At 39.6% G+C, this 19,745-nt stretch overlaps 1 protein-coding gene and 1 long non-coding RNA gene across 2 annotated transcripts in view; one reads left to right on the top strand and one right to left on the bottom strand.

Annotated features, from left to right (window-relative positions):
• The window catches only part of LOC117335345 (lactadherin-like), a 73,249-nt gene extending 54,265 nt beyond the window's left edge, over window positions 1–18,984 (bottom strand). The window contains exon 1 of the mRNA XM_033895277.1: window positions 18,696–18,984. The gene's annotated coding sequence lies outside the window, so the exon portion shown is untranslated. The remainder of the gene's footprint in view (window positions 1–18,695) is intronic.
• LOC117335346 lies at window positions 13,810–15,505 on the top strand. The gene is made up of 2 exons (XR_004534331.1): window positions 13,810–14,023; window positions 15,187–15,505. It is a non-coding gene; the product is annotated as an uncharacterized LOC117335346 (long non-coding RNA).
• Window positions 18,985–19,745: the final 761 nt, after the last annotated feature.

The following is a 19,745-nucleotide window of genomic DNA, read 5'->3' on the forward strand; positions in this document are numbered from 1 at the left end:
GCATTTAACATAATCAGTGAACTTTAACAAAACTCGTGTTTTTATTTGAGATAATTCGTGTGGACAAAAGGTAAAACTCTTTTGTAAAGTCATGTGCCACATGTGATACCAATATAGCCTGTAATCCCGGCCGCTCAATCATTAGTTCGAAAAGTGCAGTCCCCAACTACCACAGCATGGATTTAAACATTCTCAGACTTTGACTTCAGGGCAATCTCCGTGAGGTTAAAATGTTCGTGTACCAATTCTAAATATTAGGGGAAAACACAATTGTATTTTGAGATAAGAGGCGTCCACTACTACTACTACTACGAAACTCTTACACTCTCTATCTACTATCAACCATACAAATTCCCACGCAATCCGCAATCATCATTTCTCACAGATCGTGGCGATATGTTTTTCTTTCATAAACGATTTCCATATATCATTTACACGTGCACATATTTAAGGAATTATATGACTCTCTAGTGACAACAACATTTACTTTTAAGTGGACAATTTAAACATAAAATGAGTTTACAGACAGAATGTTTTTTGACGAAAGTTGATTTGAAATCGCGCGATGAAATTTTTTTATGATGAAAACTGTAGTTTTATTTCTTGGTAGGAATAAAATTAATCACGGATCTGAATCCAAGGTTTAATCACGGATCCGAGTCCGTGGTGTAAGGTTTAATCACGGATCCGTGTCCGTGGTATAAGTTTTAATCACGGATCCGAGACCGTGGTGTAAGGTTTAATCACGGATCCGTGTCCGTGGTATAAGTTTTAATCACGGATCCGTGTCCGTGGTGTTAGGTTTAATCACGGATCCGAGTCCGTGGTGTTAGGTTTAATCACGGATCCGAGTCCGTGGTGTAAGGTTTAATCACGGATCCGTGTCCGTGGTGTAAGGTTTAATCACGGATCCGAGTCCGTGGTGTAAGGTTTAATCACGGATCCGTGTCCGTGGTGTAAGGTTTAATCACGGATCCGAGTCCGTTGTGTAAGGTTTAATCACGGATCCGAGTCCGTGGTGTAATGTTTAATCACGGATCCGTGTCCGTGGTGTAATGTTTAATCACGGATCCGTGTCCGTGGTGTAAGGTTTAATCACGGATCCGAGTCCGTGGTGTAATGTTTAATCACGGATCCGAGTCCGTGGTGTAAGGTTTAATCACGGATCCGAGTCCGTGGTGTTAGGTTTAATCACGGGTCCGAGTCCGTGGTGTAAGGTTTAATCACGGACCCGAGTCCGTGGTGTAAGGTTTAATCACGGACCCGAGTCCGTGGTGTAAGGTTTAATCACGGACCCGAGTCCGTGGTGTAAGTTTTAATCACGGACCCGAGTCCGTTGTGTAAGGTTTAATCACGGATCCGAGTCCGTGGTGTAAGGTTTAATCACGGATCCGAGTCCGTGGTGTAAGGTTTAATCACGGACCCGAGTCCGTGGTGTAAGGTTTAATCACGGATCCGAGTCCGTGGTGTAAGGTTTAATCACGGACCCGAGTCCGTGGTGTAAGGTTTAATCACGGATCCGAGTCCGTGGTGTAAGGTTTAATCACGGATCCGAGTCCGTGGTGTAAGGTTTAATCACGGATCCGAGTCCGTGGTGTAAGGTTTAATCACGGATCCGAGTCCGTGGTGTAAGGTTTAATCACGGACCCGAGTCCGTGGTGTAAGGTTTAATCACGGATCCGAGTCCGTGGTGTAAGGTTTAATCACGGATCCGAGTCCGTGGTGTAAGGTTTAATCACGGACCCGAGTCCGTGGTGTAAGGTTTAATCACGGATAAGAGTCCGTGGTGTAAGATTAAGATTTTTTCAGCTTTCGAAAAAAATGATTTCGACCACATTGTCCAAAGTTAATCCACCGAACATTACCGGCATGCGCTATCACAATTCCACGTGGATTTCCCGAGACACAGACGGAGAAGGATTTGTATTATCACCGTTAAAAACTTAATTAATACAAAAACGAATTAATTTATTTCCGAGTTCCAGTTATTCGCTGAGCACTGAACCATGACAATTAGTTTTTAACAAGAGAGAATTATCCTCACGCACGCGTCCTCGTTCACCTCAGATCGACACACGACTCTCGTGAAAGATGTCTCAATATTTTACATACAAAGACAGGACGGACTGAATTGTGGTCATCCACAAAGCCCAACTACCTCCCATCTGGACTGTCGGTCAGATTAGTGATGCATCACATCAAACGAACTCTTCAATGAGAGAAGGTATATAATTATGGGAAAAACTCTAGCGCGTATTATATTTTTACATCCTCCATTATTTACAAAAATACCCTCTAATTGCTGTAGACGACGATCGGACACGGAGTTGCAGTGATTATCTGCGCATGACTAATTTACATAAATATGCGTTGGTCAGTGTAAGGTCCGGAGGTGAAGTGGACATGACAAGAGAAACAGATGTTATGTAGTTGTAATGGGCCGGTCAACATTGTCGGACGACACACCAAGGTGTGAGACTGCATTAATAAAGCCGTCAACCTTCAAAGCTTCGTTTCGACGTAGATTAGGATTTCTAAATCCAGATCCGACCTTTATCCGGAAAATGGCTGTTGTTTAAGATATATCACTTAATTATGGTAGAATTGAGATTGCAGTGCTATATAGGTGTATTCCCACGTATGGGTGGTGTGCAGATATATACAACCGACCAGGTAAAACAGGTGCCCCTTATCTTAATTAGCCTGAATGAGAACCCAGCCCAACGACACCTTCCCGATGACTAGGCCTCGTTCACACGGGGGGTCAGTAAACGAGACTGGCGTGGATCTGTGTGTGATTATCATCGCTATCAATGATATTCACTTACACGTTATAACAATGCCATGTACAATGCATGATAGCTGTCGTTTGCTCAGACCTGTACCATTTATCTTCGACGGATGATTAAGTGTTGCGCAAATCAGGATTATGTATTTAAGATATATCGGTATTTCTATATTTCAGGACATACATGTGTTTTGTATGTTTAATATTGTTTATATACATTATATATTTAATAAACATCAACCGCAGTCGATTTTTCATCCGTAGTTTGAACATTTTGCAACGTTTCCATTTGTCCCCAATACAACAGACCCCAGTGCCCATTTTTAGATTAAAATTAAGCAGACAAATACGGTATTTCTGTGTTGAAGGCCAGACCCACTGCCCCTCTGGTGGTGGTGTACACACACAAACTGACAACTATTATTAACTCCGACTTTAATCGTCTTTTTTATCTCTATCAAAAAGGATTTGAGAAATGTTGTAAAGCTGATATCTGGGTGGACCCGTGTTTTCACTGTCAAATCCGAACTTATCAATGTACAAAGTGAAATCCGACATGTTTCACAGTCCTTCTAAACTCTAACCCGTAACGGCGGTCGTTTTTTGACGGATTGTCGGTACATGTAGACTCTGTCTGCAGCTGCATAAGAAAGAAAATAGCTCATTTGATGCAAACAAGGCTCATTTATAATTAAGAGTTTAGCATTTATCAATCCGCTGAAAAGCTTAGGGCCACTGTTTTATGCGTGTTTAGATGATGAGCAAATGGACCCGCAGCATCACCTACTAATGACACCAGGGTGGTCAGTTTGGTAAATCACCCACACAGTTTTAAAAACATTCTTGTTAAGTAATATTCAATTTTGAAACATGTCCTCGGAATGCTAAATCTCCTTCAAATAAAGACGTTTTTGTCTTCTGGAAATATTCCGTACGCTGTTTCATATATTCTTTGTGTCATAGTCATCGGGGAAAACAGAGAAAATAACGAATGGGACTAGGTAAAAAGCCATCGCTATTACCGTTTAATGAAGGGAACAAAACGTTTAAGAACGAGGAGAGTTGAGGTCATGTCGTCCAGAACGATACGTATTTCCTCGAGTTGAAATAATTTACAAACTAAATGTTACATCAAGCTGGTATGACCCAGAAATTTAGGTCGCTGTGCCCCGAGCGACGCTGGTCGAGTGGGATTCATCAAAGCGATTTCTTTTATGTGTGAAGGTGTTGGCGTTTCCTTGCACAACGACGACGCAATTTATGTGCAGTACCGGAAAACTACACGGACATATATTATACCGTCTCCCAGGTAACGACACAGAGTACGAGTGGCTGTACGGAGAGTTACGAGTGACAGTACGGAGAGTTACGAGTGGCTGTACGGAGAGTTACGAGCGACTGTACGGAGAGTTACGAGTGGCTGTACGGAGAGTTACGAGCGACTGTACGGAGAGTTACGAGTGGCTGTACGGAGAGTTACGAGTGGCTGTACGGAGAGTTACGAGTGGCATTACGGAGAGTTACGAGTGGCTGTACGGAGAGTTACGAGCGACTGTACGGAGAGTTACGAGCGACTGAACGGAGAGTTACGAGTGGCTGTACGGAGAGTTACGAGTGGCATTACGGAGAGTTACGAGTGGCTGTACGGAGAGTTACGACTGGCTGTAGGGAGAGTTACGAGCGACTGTACGGAAAGTTACGATTGGCAAAACTGACAGTTACGAGTGGCTGTACGGAGAGTTACGAGTTGTTGTACGGAGAGTTACGAGTGTCTGTACGGAGAGTTACGAGTGTCTGTACAGAGAGTTACGAGCGACTGTACGGATAGTTACGAGTGGCTGTACGGAGAGTTACCAGTGTCTGTACGGAGAGTTAAGAGCGACTGTACGGAAAGTTACGAGTGGCTGTACGGAGAGTTACGAGTGTCTGTACGGAGAGTTACGAGTGACTGAACATTGAGTTAGAAGTGGTTGCACGGAGAGATATCTACTTTATTTGAACGTATTGAGAAATACGAGTACTTAGTTGTACATACGGAGAAGCGCGATTGCTACGGAAATTACCAAGAGCTACGTAAAAATGGGAAATGGGAAAATGGGAATACGCAGAAAAAAAATATGAGTGGTACATGAAAATCAATGTAACTAGAAAAAGAAAGAAGTAAATGTACGGAGAAATACTAGTGTTGGTATAGAGAAATACTAGTGGTGGTATAGAGAAATACTGGTGGTGGTATAGAGAAATACTAGTGGTGGTATAGAGAAATACAAGTGTTGGTATAGAGAAATACTAGTGGTGGTATAGAGATCTAGTGGTGGTATAGAGAAATACTAGTGGTGGTATAGAGAAATACTAGTGGTTATATAGAGAAATACTGGTGGTGGTATAGAGAAATACTAGTGGTGGTATAGAGACCTAGTGGTGGTATAGAGAAATACTAGTGGTTATATAGAGAAATACTGGTGGTGGTATAGAGAAATACTAGTGGTGGTATAGAGACCTAGTGGTGGTATAGAGACATACTAGTGGTGGTATAGAGACATACTAGTGGTGGTATAGAGAAATACTAGTGGTGGTATAGAGAAATACTGGTGGTGGTATAGAGAAATGCTAGTGATGGTATAGAGACCTAGTGGTGGTATAGAGACATACTAGTGGTGATATAGAAAAATACTGGTGGTGGTATAGAGAAATACTAGTTGTGGTATAGAGAAATACTAGTGGTGGTATAGAGACCTAGTGGTGGTATAGAGAAATACTAGTGGTGGTATAGAGAAATACTAGTGGTGGTATAGAAACATTTAAGTAGAGTTTTGGAGATCACTAGTAAACGTTTTAGCCGTTCGGGATGTATCGATAAGTGTATATACATAAACATGATGCATATTTTACGCCGAAATGAAAAGCATTAACATCTCAGTAACCTCCGTTTCGCGTATTCATCAAAAGAATGCAAACTAGCAAAATTAGATTATTTTGAATAGGTAAAGCGTTCGTGTCGATTAAATCATGGCGTGTATAGTTTTTCTATTTTGATCAGTAAATTCAATCTAGTTCAAGTATCGGACCTGAATATGGTTTAACATTTAAAGTTCGAGGCCGCGTCTTTGTGTGCACATCTCTGGGAAGATGTTTAACCCTCCATACCTATTACCGTGTAAAACACTAACCGAGCTCAGCAATAACGATATAAAATCTTTGCCGCACGATTTCCTTAATGATGAATCCAAGGAAATTCTGATTTCTTTGATTGGCAAACACTTGTGTCTGTATATATATATCGTGTGTGATTCATTCAAATGGACAGCTGTTATAACTACTATAATGTAACATTTCAATAGTGACGTCTGTCGTCATAAACAGCCATTCAGCCCTCCCTCGATCTACTCACTATTGTAAACACTTCAAACTTTTGCACCCCTTCAAAGTACGCCTTGACCCCCACGGACAGCATTTGGCGTCTAGTGACGTCATGGCTTTCGTACTCCCTGTATTATGGGGAGACATGTCTACATGGACAGGACCCAGTAACAATAAAATAGGAGTTTAATGGTAACGAGATATAGCTCTATTAAATAAGAGTGGAAGCTGTTTAAGGTCGATGGTCCGCCATTTTGGTTGTAAACAGTGGTCACTGTGTGTATCCGTACACCGGAAATTGGTATTAAGTGTCGGAAAAGGAAGTTAGGTTTTGCAAAATTGCAATATGCCGTACGCCGTAAATAGCTATTGTCCCTTTCAAACCTTTCCTATAATATGACTGTTATGTGATTCTGAGACCCTTTATATTAGACTGTTTCTTGAGAAATGGGTGTTAAAATAGAAACATGCTGTATATCAACGGAATCCTAGCGACAGTTGAAGACGAATGATGGTTAAGGATAGATAATAATATTCATTTTCTGCGATTGGATGGCGACAGGTTTCGTGCATTGACAGCCGATCGTGAGATCAGGAAGTTATGAAAAATATCGATATAATTTTGTTAAATATGATTATGCTGTAACATGCTGTACACCCAATTATCTACTGTACATATTGCCTTTTATATTTCGTCATGGTAAAGTATCCATACCGACAGCAAATCCTTTTCTTAGAGGGTCTTTAATGTTGAATTTTTTAAATTAAAAGCTGATTGAATATGTAATTGATGATTTGAAATAGTACATAAACCCTTATATAGGGAGCGGTACTTTGCTGACGTAGGTATACTATGTCACAGCCGCATATGTAGCTTTACGAGTGGACGTGCTGGCCTTACCCGTGCATTACGAAAGTCACGTGACTGTTGATTGATCGAGGTATGTAGTAAATTCTGTAGGAGTAGGCTAAAGGGAAGTCGATCAATCTATAAAAACATGCGGGTTACTGAATTAATGCATTGTACTTATGTCAATGAATAGGTTTTATTTCGGGTTTGTGAGAATGTGTAGGTACCATTTCTGTCACGTGAACGTGCCATAATGGACAACCCGCCCATTCACGTTGACACGAGCTATGTGGAATTTATATCGCTAAATTACCGTTATCTTAACCAACGCTCATTGTCTTTATTTATTCATGTTTAACACTTAATATCACACCTGTGTACCAATACGCCTCTAAATAATATCCGTTCCGGCTGACGGCTGTTCAGATTCCCACCTGTTATTGCAATGCACAGCAACCGTTGGACAGCGCAGAGGTAATATGCTCGCCTTATACCTAGGCGACTGGGGTTCGATTCCCCGATCGTGAAAATGTATGCTCGACCACAGAAAGATCCCACGTGCTCTTCTATCCGGACTAACAACAATAGTCAATATAATTGATACAAACCCTGTAGTAATCACCTATTATACCTCATGTACAATCTTATTGTTATCAACATCAACTATCAACTGGTTTCCGTTATTGATTGGTACTTTGCTGTCCCGTGAAATGATTCCCGCCGATCATTTATGGTTTGTGACCCAGCCTGGATTATGACATCGCTGTTTAAATTTTACACGGCTATAAATCTCTCTTTTACAGACATGCAGACCAGATTCCTGAAGTAACGAGGCCATCAGATAAAATGAACACGACAGTCTGGCTTCGGTTCAAAAGAATTTTGTTATAACTCTTCAACCAATAGAATTATGTAATTGAGCATTTTGGCAAATCTCGATGATATTGACCTACTACTAGCATCTCATGGTAGTCTATAATGGGTGCAATCGTTCGCTGGCTCCACGGATAGTCAATAGTGACTGCAATCGTAGGCCTCAAAGTGTCTGCTTGTCGTCGCTGGTCCCACGGATAGTCTATAATGGGTACAATCGTCCACTGGTCCCACGGATAGTCTATAATGGGTACAATCGTCCACTGGTCCCACGGATAGTCTATAATGGGTACAATCGTCCACTGGTCCCACGGATAGTCTATAATGGGTACAATCGTCCACTGGTCCCACGGATAGTCTATAATGGGTACAATCGTCCACTGGTCCCACGGATAGTCTATAATGGGTACAATCGTCCACTGGTCCCACGGATAGTCTATAATGGGTACAATCGTCCACTGGTCCCACGGATAGTCTATAATGGGTACAATCGTCCACTGGTCCCACGGATAGTCTATAATGGGTACAATCGTCCACTGGTCCCACGGATAGTCTATAATGGGTACAATCGTCCACTGTCCCCACGGATAGTCTATAATGGGTACAATCGTCCACTGGTCCCACGGATAGTCTATAATGGGTACAATCGTCCACTGGTCCCACGGATAGTCTATAATGGGTACAATCGTCCACTGGTCCCACGGATAGTCTATAATGGGTACAATCGTCCACTGGTCCCACGGATAGTCTATAATGGGTACAATCGTCCACTGGTCCCACGGATAGTCTATAATGGGTACAATCGTCCACTGGTCCCACGGATAGTCTATAATGGGTACAATCGTACACTGGTCCCACGGATAGTCTATAATAGGTACAATCGTACACTGGTCCCACGGATAGTCTATAATGGGTACAATCGTCCACTGGTCCCACGGATAGTCTATAATGGATACAATCGTCCACTGGTCCCACGGATAGTCTATAATGGGTACAATCGTCCACTGGTCCCACGGATAGTCTATAATGGGTACAATCGTACACTGGTCTCACGGATAGTCTATAATGGGTACAATCGTCCACTGGTCCCACGGATAGTCTATAATGGGTACAATCGTCCACTGGTCCCACGGATAGTCTATAATGGGTACAATCGTCCGATTTCTCCGGTACGATCTCATTCTCTCTAGCGGAGGATTTTTTATACCCAGGCGATACTCGTTTTTGTTTGTTTGTTTGTTTTTTTGGGGTTTTTTTGTTGTTTTTTTTTTTTCTTCTTTTTTTTTCAAGACTTACAAATTTTGGGTTGATTTTGTTTTTTGTTTGATTAAATGTATCTAGTCTAAAATAAACCTTATTTGTATACTTTATACAGGTACAACTTAGTTTTTTTTCACTTTAGGTGTGTCATTTGTACAATCAAATAGATTCCAGTAGACATTGATAACAAATATATTGCAGGAGTCATGTACTTTAAGTCCACTATAATCCGAACTACTCGTTATTCCGGACGGGTATTTGTTGTTTTTACCTCAGACAGACGTGGTCATCAGTCCGGAAGATCTGTTTAAACCTGGTACGAGACAACGCCTCATCACAAAAACGACACCAGCGACGAAATAATCATTCATCGTCATTTCATTGAGGGAAAGGAATTTCTGAAAGATGTACTTCTGTAGCGAGGAATATAAGACGGGTATCCCACACAATCCACTATGGACCGGTGGAGATAATACTTGGTCGGGTCAGGTTTCTAGAATAACCTATCAGGTATCCTAAATCTATGTGAGAGTATCCTGAGTATCGGGTGTCACCCGTAACAGTCAGACTATTGTACGAGTACGCTGTCACACGTCACTATACCAACTATATCATCAGCAAGCTTCGCTTTATAGTCAATATTCATAATTACTAATAATCTATATTTTAACCTGACATGGTTGTCATGCTCTCTCCACGTGCTTTGTTTATTTCTATGATAAAGTTTGGGTGACGCCTTGAGAACTAACAAATCTACTCAGACAAACAGACGGTCCATATTTACGTCTGGAAAATATCAGTATATAAACCTAACGATATGCATTGTGATTATATGTCTAACGAGTTTTAAATACAACGTACCAGGATTCGTCAGATTGTAATTCAACACTTCATTGACTGATGACCTTGACTTGCCATGACCTTGACAGACGATGACCTTTGATACTGGTACCGATTGGTAAAAACAAAACAAAAAGTTCGGTTTCAGAAATCCATCCGAACCTCGTACAATCCGGATTTCGTTATATAGAAAAAAATAACATCTGTTATGTATATCCTTACAACTTTCATTTCTACTTGGTTCGACTCCCGTTAGAAAAGTAACAACATATCAGATATGATATATATATCTATAATATATCTGATCATTCAGGTGATAAATTATCTTCTAGAACCTAAGGATCGAGATTAAATCTCCGAATCAATAACAAATGGAACAGGAAAAGTGGGAGATCAAAATGTCATGTTAGATATATCTGAACCCCCGAATTACCGAACATCTACACTGGGTGTCTCTGTCTCCCGGGACGACCCGAGGGACGGGATACAATACACACATTGTCTCCAGGTAAGGCCACTGACCTCTGGGAGGTGAGACATTGATGTCACGTGATGAGGAGATCACGTAATTATAACGTAGAGAACCAAGCCCGTCAACATCATGTCCGGATCATTGATCTTCAAATGGCAACTTAAGTCATCTCTGAAAGTATTTCCGCTATCGTTTTAATCTGTGAATTATAATTATCATCCTCAGAGCAGAGCATGCTCCTTTTTTGCCTTGATGAACAGCATAAGATAGTGCATACGTTTTGCAACTTCAAACTTGAGAAAGGACACCATATTCTTCCCTCTAAACAAAAATACCATCAAACCAATTCAAGGCCGACCTATCGTAAACATTGGTGTTTTGTTCCCGACATATGTCATGATTAATATGTGTCAGTTGTTACTACGTTCAGATATAAACCTCCCGAGGTTGCGGCTATCTGGTTAAATTTTAAATATGTTGATTGTATATCGTTTATAGTTTATATACGTTTATCCTTCCTAGTCTGACATCACTAACCCCGTGTTAAACAGAGACCAGGCCTGCGGACATACGACATACGACATACAGAGTTGAAGTTCATCAAGCAATGGCTATCATTACGAGGAGGCTTCCTCTCTCTAAAACTAAAGAAAACGTGTTTCTTAATCAAGTTATTGTGTCAAAAGAAACAAAGTTGTCACATGGAAGGCTCGCATACTGTTTAAACACACATACAGGAAACGGCATAAATTAGACAGGAGCTTTAGTGAAATACACATGTAGGTGACACGGGTACCCGGGTCTGACCAACACTACACCACTGTAGATGACACGGGTACCCGGGTATGGCCATCAGTACACCACTGTAGGTGACACGGGTACCCGGGTATGGCCATCAGTACACCACTGTAGGTGACACGGGTACCCGGGTCTGACCAACACTACACCACTGTAGGTGACACGGGTACCCAGGTATAGCCATCAGTACACCATTGCAGGTGAGATTTGTCACGGGTACCCGGGTCTGACCAACACTACACCACTGTAGGTGACACGGGTACCCAGGTATAGCCATCAGTACACCATTGCAGGTGAGATTTGTCACGGGTACCCGGGTCTGACCAACACTACACCACTGTAGGTGACACGGGTACCCGGGTATGGCCATCAGTACACCACTGTAGGTGACACGGGTACCCGGGCATGGTCATCAGTACACCATTGCAGGTGAGATTTGTCACGGGTACCCGGGTCTTGCCAACACTACATCACGGGATACAATTATGGTAGGAATTCGTGTCAAGGACTGTTTCGGGATGGACTGGTCCCTAGGGGGAGTTTGTAACTCCACAACACAATAGACGGCCATTGTCAAGTGACGAAATGTACACAATGGTGATTTAAAACAATATTTGTGAATGTGAAATGTTTTCAACATGAACTTGAGCCAGGTTTTCGAACTGTTCCGACCCAATCTTGATTCTCTCTTCACCTCAATGTATAAACGGAATGGGAGATTACTGTATACTGTAGCATTTGCTTGAGTAAACAAAGTGTTGTGTTCTACACACTTTGGTCTGTGTTCCACCAGGTGTATGTCAGGTGTATGTCAGGTGTACGTAAGGACCAGGCCACGGTGTTTTATGTGTCCCCCGGGTCGCGTAAATCTGTCCGCATTCTCTGTACATGTCGTGTTAACGAGACCAATTACACTGCTGTAGAACGGTCTGTTACACATGGTAACAAGCATTATGTACGTGCGTTACGTGTTCGGGGAGATGTATGTTACAAGTACAACTCCCTCTTGATATATATGTACACAAGTCTCAGAACATTAACACGTGCGTGGCCAAAAGGAATCGATTCCAAGGCGATCTATTGCATTAGCAACATGGTTCGATACGAATGTGGGTAGTTGGCGTGCAAAAGAGGCCTGCGAGATCGTTCAGACTAGAATACACGTGTAAGTCAGCTGCTACAACATTCATAGACTCTCAAGTTGTCAGAAATTATGCAACGTTTTGATTGCCCGTGTAACTAACTTTAAACAGGCTATCCTGCCTCAATTACTGGCCCAGTAGTGAAAATTGATGTTTTCAAAACGAAACACGCAAGAAATATGCCAAGTTGCAAAATACCAATCTTTAGAATACCGTTTAAACCTTTCCTCTGACAAACTGATGTTCCTGCAGGGTGCAATTCTCATGGTGAACTTCCCATTCAGTCATTCAACTTGGAAACCGTTTTTATAACATTGTGTCACTATGTTGTTAGGTATAAGGGACCACGAACAGCTCTCTGACACATTCAAGTGAGTATTAATTAGATACACAGCTAAAAATAAAATGTTTTTGCTAGTAAGTTCTGAAATACCAGAAATTATCTCTGGAGGGATGCAGTTACGTAAACGTCTGTGCTGTGTACGCTCGACCATGGCAGTTTTATGTTTTAATTTACAACATGGTAAGCACTACTAGATGGAAAAATAACTCTCAGAAAATAGAAAAAAAAAACGATTATGTGTGGATCCCCAGTCCAAGCGATATGTCTTCGTTAATAACGCGCAAAACAAACACTTCAAGACATTTTACATTTACTTTAATTATCGGTTCATTTAAAATGGAAGTAACTTCTTTTTTAAACTTTATCTTCCATCCTCGGTATAAGATATCAATCATCTTCTATAAATATAAAATATCGAGTAAAGACTAAAGTGTCACCGAACCGGAAGTTTTCTGTCCTCGGTATGTCGTCATTTTCGGTGCAGAAAGCGAGTTAATTAGGCAGGTATTTAACATGTAATTACCGTCGACCACCCCTGTAATTACACGTTTATGAGAGGACGTTGTGGACTTTCATATGTATATAAAACTAGACACAGGGAGCGGCCACGATTCTCGTGGTATACGCGTACTGCTAATAGTCGAAAAAATAACATATTTTGAATCAACTTAATATACACAAGGAGAACACATTCTTAACCAGTAAATTCAGCCTATACAACCTTGAAATGATCTTCAGGGAATTCTGACGGAAGTGTTTGCTTTGTATTAACATAACAACAGATTTTGCATGAATGTACGTTTGCTGACGAAGTCATGCATGACTGCGGTTAGAGTTCCGGTTTTTCAGAATAAGGAAGTTATAGCCGAAAGAGGAAGAAGAAAATCCCGGAGAATATTTTTTGTTATCAATGATTAAAGATACTTTATCTTTTTTTTCTATGAGAGTTGTAGATCGTTCCTATTGTGGACGTATCGGGTTATCAGTGACAATCATTCATGATATACCCAAAACTGTTGACCCATTTAAACTTTTCGTTCTTTTCCTTTTCAAAATGTTTAAATTAACGTCACAGGACCCCATTTGGTACAATTTTTACACATTTATTCTAATATAGAAAATACTCACGTGAGAATTTCAAATTAATGTTGATATTTTACTAAGACAACCTTTAGTACTTCCAACTGCATGATCAAAAAATAAATAGTACGTGATAGCTATTTATAGATCCGCTTTTTTTGTGTTACGTAACTTCCGGTCTGGAGCATGCAGAGAGGACCCCATTTGGTACAAAGTGGTGAGACATCGATTTTTTCAATTATTTCCAAAAATATCATCAATAATGTGAGCGATTGCGATGGTAATACATATATTATTACTTATGACATCAGTATTTTTCCAAAATATCAGTCATTTGTGTATAAATACAATAGCTAGAAATACAAATATCCCGGCCCGTATTTCCCGTATTTTTTTCCATTGAGCTCGAGTCCACGTGATTTCATTGAACGATGTTTTGTGACAAATATCATAAATGCACATGTATGTAAAGTGGTTTCACAACTTTTTATAAGTGGCAATACATTATACTTCTTTTAGGATGATGAAAATTGCATAAAAAAATATAAATAATAGATTACTAAATTAGAATATTGAAGTAAGGGGCACTTGTCGCTGTCAGGAGGTATGTAGAATGCTCCAGTGAGGACATTCCTACTAGCCGTCGGGCAGCTCAGATGTATGTCTACAGGATACATATTGAACCACAGGGACATTACAATATAATATTAAAAGTATGCATAAAATGTATAGGGGTCATATCTGATCAGTTTAAAGTTATAAACATGTTACATTGAGTATCATTGTCCCTGTGATTGAACAGTTATAATATAAAATAACAAAAACACAAAGTTTGTTTCATGTTGGTGACTATTACTGGCAGTATCATTTATTAATTTTGCCTTCTTTTGTTTATTTTTTTCCCGGGGTAATTATTGAAATGAAATATTACAAGAAAAACCTTTAAAATGACAATAAATTTATTTTAATCAATCAATCAATTAAAACACTCTTGATGGAAAGTCAAGAAACCTTATTTAAAATTGAATACATGTATTTAAAACATGATGACATTAGCACAAGTGTTATTCTCGCAACATAACACGAGTAAGATTTAACAAGATATCACAGTTCATGTAAAAATGTCAACAAATTAATTTGAATATAATTAGATTGATCACTTACATCATACAGGAAGTTAGGATGAAATGAAAGATATTGAATTGTTGAATAAATGTACTAGTAATTCTCACAAGTGTGACTAAAGAAATAGTTATAATACTATTGTAATGTACATGTATATATAGAGTATATGCTAAAACACTAATATAGTGTGAGTTAAGAACATTCAATCAACAGAAGTGAAATTAAAAGTTAACCATATTGTTTCTCAACTTGCAGGGCACATTTGGCAACACCAGGATGAATCTGATGCCTTCCTCATTTCAAATGTGCGGTACACTCTGGGTGGAAAACAATATGCATGAAAGGACTTTTTACAGAAGTAGCATGTCACCCACAGGGGCTTGGCACGATTTTCCAAATGATAATGGTGAAACCAGTAGCCACATTAGGTACCAGCGTATCTAACCCAAAGGATATCTTCCTCATCATCATTACATCGATCACTGATGTTGCAAATTTTGCATGTAAATATTTCTTCTGCAAGTTCATTGCATTTGTTCTGTAGATGAAAGATTAAAGTATGAGTTAAACCATAGCCGTGTTGTTATTTGTGTGTAAAAAGGTTCTAACTAACAAAACATAGCCTTTACTGCTCAATTCCCCCGACAGCAATGCTAACTTAGGAAGCCACTATATCAGTCCCTAATTGTCCTGTTACCTGTAAAAATCAAAAGTAATTACAAGAGAGTGACCGATCGCCATCTGCAGAGGAGTTTGTTTCCTCAACCCCACTGGTGACAGCAAGCCATTCAACCATGGCCCAGACAACAAGAATGGTCAGGTGGTAATTAAATCATTATTAAGACCAACAAAAGAGGATAAAGCAATAGTTATGTCAGTCATAATTGTTTTACTTACAAAAACAACCAAATGCAAATCTGACAGAACAGCAGGAGAGTTCCGAGTGTCTTTGTATACACTATAGTTATTGACTGAACCAGAAATGGGTATTTATTAAATTAAATCCCAACATGGATTTCAGAAAATATATCTCAAAATAAACGCTTAGGATTGAAATTATCAGAGAAAAATTCTCTTTAATTTTAAAGGGTTAATGTTGTAATAGAAAAGATATTTCAAACCTTTTTTTTCCCAAAATATTGATGATTAATGAAAATTGTTTTAATAAGAATTATCTTTACCTTTTTTCTATGTTGAGTATTTGTCGGACTAGACATTCATTATAGGATGATATTGTGAAGATTTTTTTATACTATTGGCTTACTATAAATTATTAAAACTATCAACTTCTGAAGTTCAGTGTTTGTGTCGTATAAATAATTAAAAATTAATTAGGAATTTGTCTTTTATTCATTTGTTTTATTGTTTAAATATAATAAATCAGGAGATATATATGGTAATGTACAGTAATCAGATTTGGTTTGTTTCTTTGTTTATAAGGGACATAACTTGTTGAACATCTATATGTAGGACACCTCTCTATAAAGGACACTTGTCTCTTAGGTGTCCTTTATACACAGGTTCTACTTGTACATTGGGTTTTCATTCATTAAAACTAATAATAAATAATATGTTAGAATATGTTGCATACTCCAGCAAGATCTTGTTCGATATAATATGTTGATCAATTTTATCACTTAGCCTAGCCGGCCTGTTCATGCATGTGTTACAGTCATGCCATAAGTTAGGACATAAAGACTGAAACAAAAGGGTGGGCTTGGCATTTTATAAATGGGGTCTTTTTCAGAAAAAAAATGGGTTCATATTCTCATTTGAATGGAAAAAAAATTGGGAGTCCCAGAGTGTTTTAGGTGTTAATATCAGCTTGGTGGGAATGGGTGAATGTAAAAAAATATATATATACGTATTCATGTCATAAATATTATATTAATTTGTATTTATTTTTTCTTCATGATAATATTGCTAATGATAATGCATATCATTGAAAGGAAATGGTGAATTACTTTTTCTCCAATGTACAGAGAGGATATTTCCCATTTATGCATGTTAAAAGTATAAGAAGGATTATTATGAATTAAATTATTTATTGAATTATTTCGCTTCAGTTTTCAGTGAATGCCCCTTTATGTTAAGTATTCATAGTAAAAGGGAAATAACTCTTAATAAAGGCCTTAAAAAATCCGGACTTATCGTTGATCAAGCACCTGTGAGAGTGTATTAGAGATCAACTTCCGACATGCGCACAAATAGTCTTACTGCAATGGCGAAGCGGGGAAGTTCGAATTGCAGGTACAGCACACTGAAAATGAGTGTATGTTCACTTTATAAGGCAAGTACCTGTGTAATACGAACAACGAAGACTTTTAGGACTATAAGAAATCATTTGGAGTGATAAATGTGGCGGAAAACATTTCAAAAGTTGATATAACACTGTCGTCGAAAGGCAAAACTATGCACAAAACGGATGTTTTCCTATAACTTACCCATTTAAATATCTTGTATTAAGCAAGCTGGATCGCTGCATACCTCAAAATTGACGCTGAAATGACCGTTTATGTTTACATTATGACGCCATAAAATCTTGGGTCATGGAATGGACATGCGAGGATTTGGGAGCTATTTTATCAAATTTTGTACCAAATGGGGTCTTGTACCAAATGGGGTCCTGTGACGTTAGATATTAAAAACCCAGGACTTATATTATTGCACAACAGTGACAAATGACAGATAACACATTGGCACGCTCTGATTCCGCGCTACGATATAGTGCCAATCTCCAACCCTTGGTAAGGAATGTCTAGACACACATGTGGACCAATTTAATTCAATCATTTGGTGTTAATAGAGAAATCTTGAAAATTTGATTGACCAAAAGTGGTCGTTAGAGAACTGAAAGCTAGAAAATGAGGCAGCTGCTGATATCGAAAAAGAGCCACGTGTCTTTCCTCGTGAATTATCTTTTTTATGATCTCGTGTTTTGTCCGAAACATTAGCTCCACCTTTCAGGGACCCATTTCATCAATAAATGTAACCAACTTTTGGCTTTGTCCTCTACTCTATAATAGAACCCCATCTTCTCCTGATAATAAGATCCCCCCACCAACATAAGACTGACTTATAGACGGAAAACAACTTGGCGTTACGGTAGTTTAAGATGTCACGCGCTGCTAGGACGGGGAATACAACAGCTATGTACGTATATAGGTAGATACAGGTGTACGTCTGACGTGACATTACATATACAGAAAACATTACATAAACCTCGCTGTATCACAATTTATCACTTCGTTCCATCACCAATACACATATACACTCGTCATGACTGATCACTGGTGTTTATACATCTACAAAATAAACATCCTTACAGTAGAAATTAGTAATATATACCCAACGTCGTCGGAATTCGCATGACAGAAAGCATGCGCAATACATTTAAGATGTAAGGTCCTCGCGCTGATGACGCAATCTTCACTCGAATTCTGCGATACCGGGATACAATCGGATGGAATTCCACATAAAGTGGTGACGCAATCTTCACTCGAATCCTGCGATACCGGGATACAATCGGATGGAATTCCACATAAAGTGGTGACGCAATCTCCACGCGAATCCTGCGATCGGGAGGAATTCCACATAAAGTGATGACGCAATCTCCACGCGAATCCTGCGATACCGGGATAAAATCGGGAGGAATTCCACATAAAGTGATGTGAGTGGTAACCTCATCAGCATGTTTACTATACATTTTTCAAAACCCAGTGATGATGTAATTAAAACGCTATAAATATAATCTAAGGACTTACCTGTAAACGGACTGTGGTCCTGACGCTGGTTGCTCTCACATATCTTCAGGACGGCTCCCTCGAGCCAAATGGCCAAGCCTCGATCTCCTCAAACCTCTTCTCGTCCAGGTGTTCAATTCTTCCAAAAATCCAATTTCGAAATAAGAATTTGTACAAAAATCCTTCTGCGTTCAAAATTCACATCAGCGCGCCGTGCACAGTGGATTTACCTGCAGAAGACGAACGATTAGAGAATTAAACACCTGAGCTTTGTTATAAAATCCTACAGCTTAGGTAGTTCCTATTCCCAGCTAGTAGCTCTGTTTATCTCATATTCCAGTAGTGTACCGTATACCTGTATGGGGCTTCAAACCAATCTACCGTGACCATGTTACTCCGCCTGTTCTGATTGTTGTCAAATACAGTCTACATAACTTGAAAGTGCACGAACGTGTTGGTGCATTTTTACGGACTCATCAAAGCTGAGGGAGAGGGGTTTAAAGGAGAAAAAAGGGATACCTGTACTCAGGAACAATCCCCATGGGAGGTATCATATTTCTAAAGATAGGTAAATACTTGAAGTGCGCGGCTGTTCTCCGACACACGCGGAGGGGGAATTGATCATTGCGGTCGTTACCTCCCACAAGACACAAATGGAATAAACATTTCCCACCTCCACTCCCAATGGAAATGTTTTATATCCAATTATAACTATTGTAACTATGGCAACAAGAATAAACTGGGTGGTGGTGGGGGGGGGGGGGGGGGGGGGGAGATTATGGTCTCTGAGACCATCTTGATCAACAACTGTTTTTGGAAACTTTGAAACATCATCATCATCATCATCATCATCATTAGAGCTTATATAACATTATATTAACATTAAATGGTTAAATTGAAAGAAAAGAACGTTTATGATGCCATACAAAAAATCGCTGGTTTGGCCAGCGCGTGAGTGATTAGAAGTCGTACTCGGTATTGAGTTGTTCTCGGCGACTGGCGCACAAGCACGGGGTTGTTTGCAATTGGTCAACGTCAAAATCAATGCGTTTTTGATAAATTACTGTGTAA

The sequence above is a fragment of the Pecten maximus genome, chromosome 10 (assembly GCF_902652985.1).
Source record: "Pecten maximus chromosome 10, xPecMax1.1, whole genome shotgun sequence".
Classification (NCBI taxonomy): Eukaryota; Metazoa; Mollusca; class Bivalvia; order Pectinida; family Pectinidae; genus Pecten; species Pecten maximus.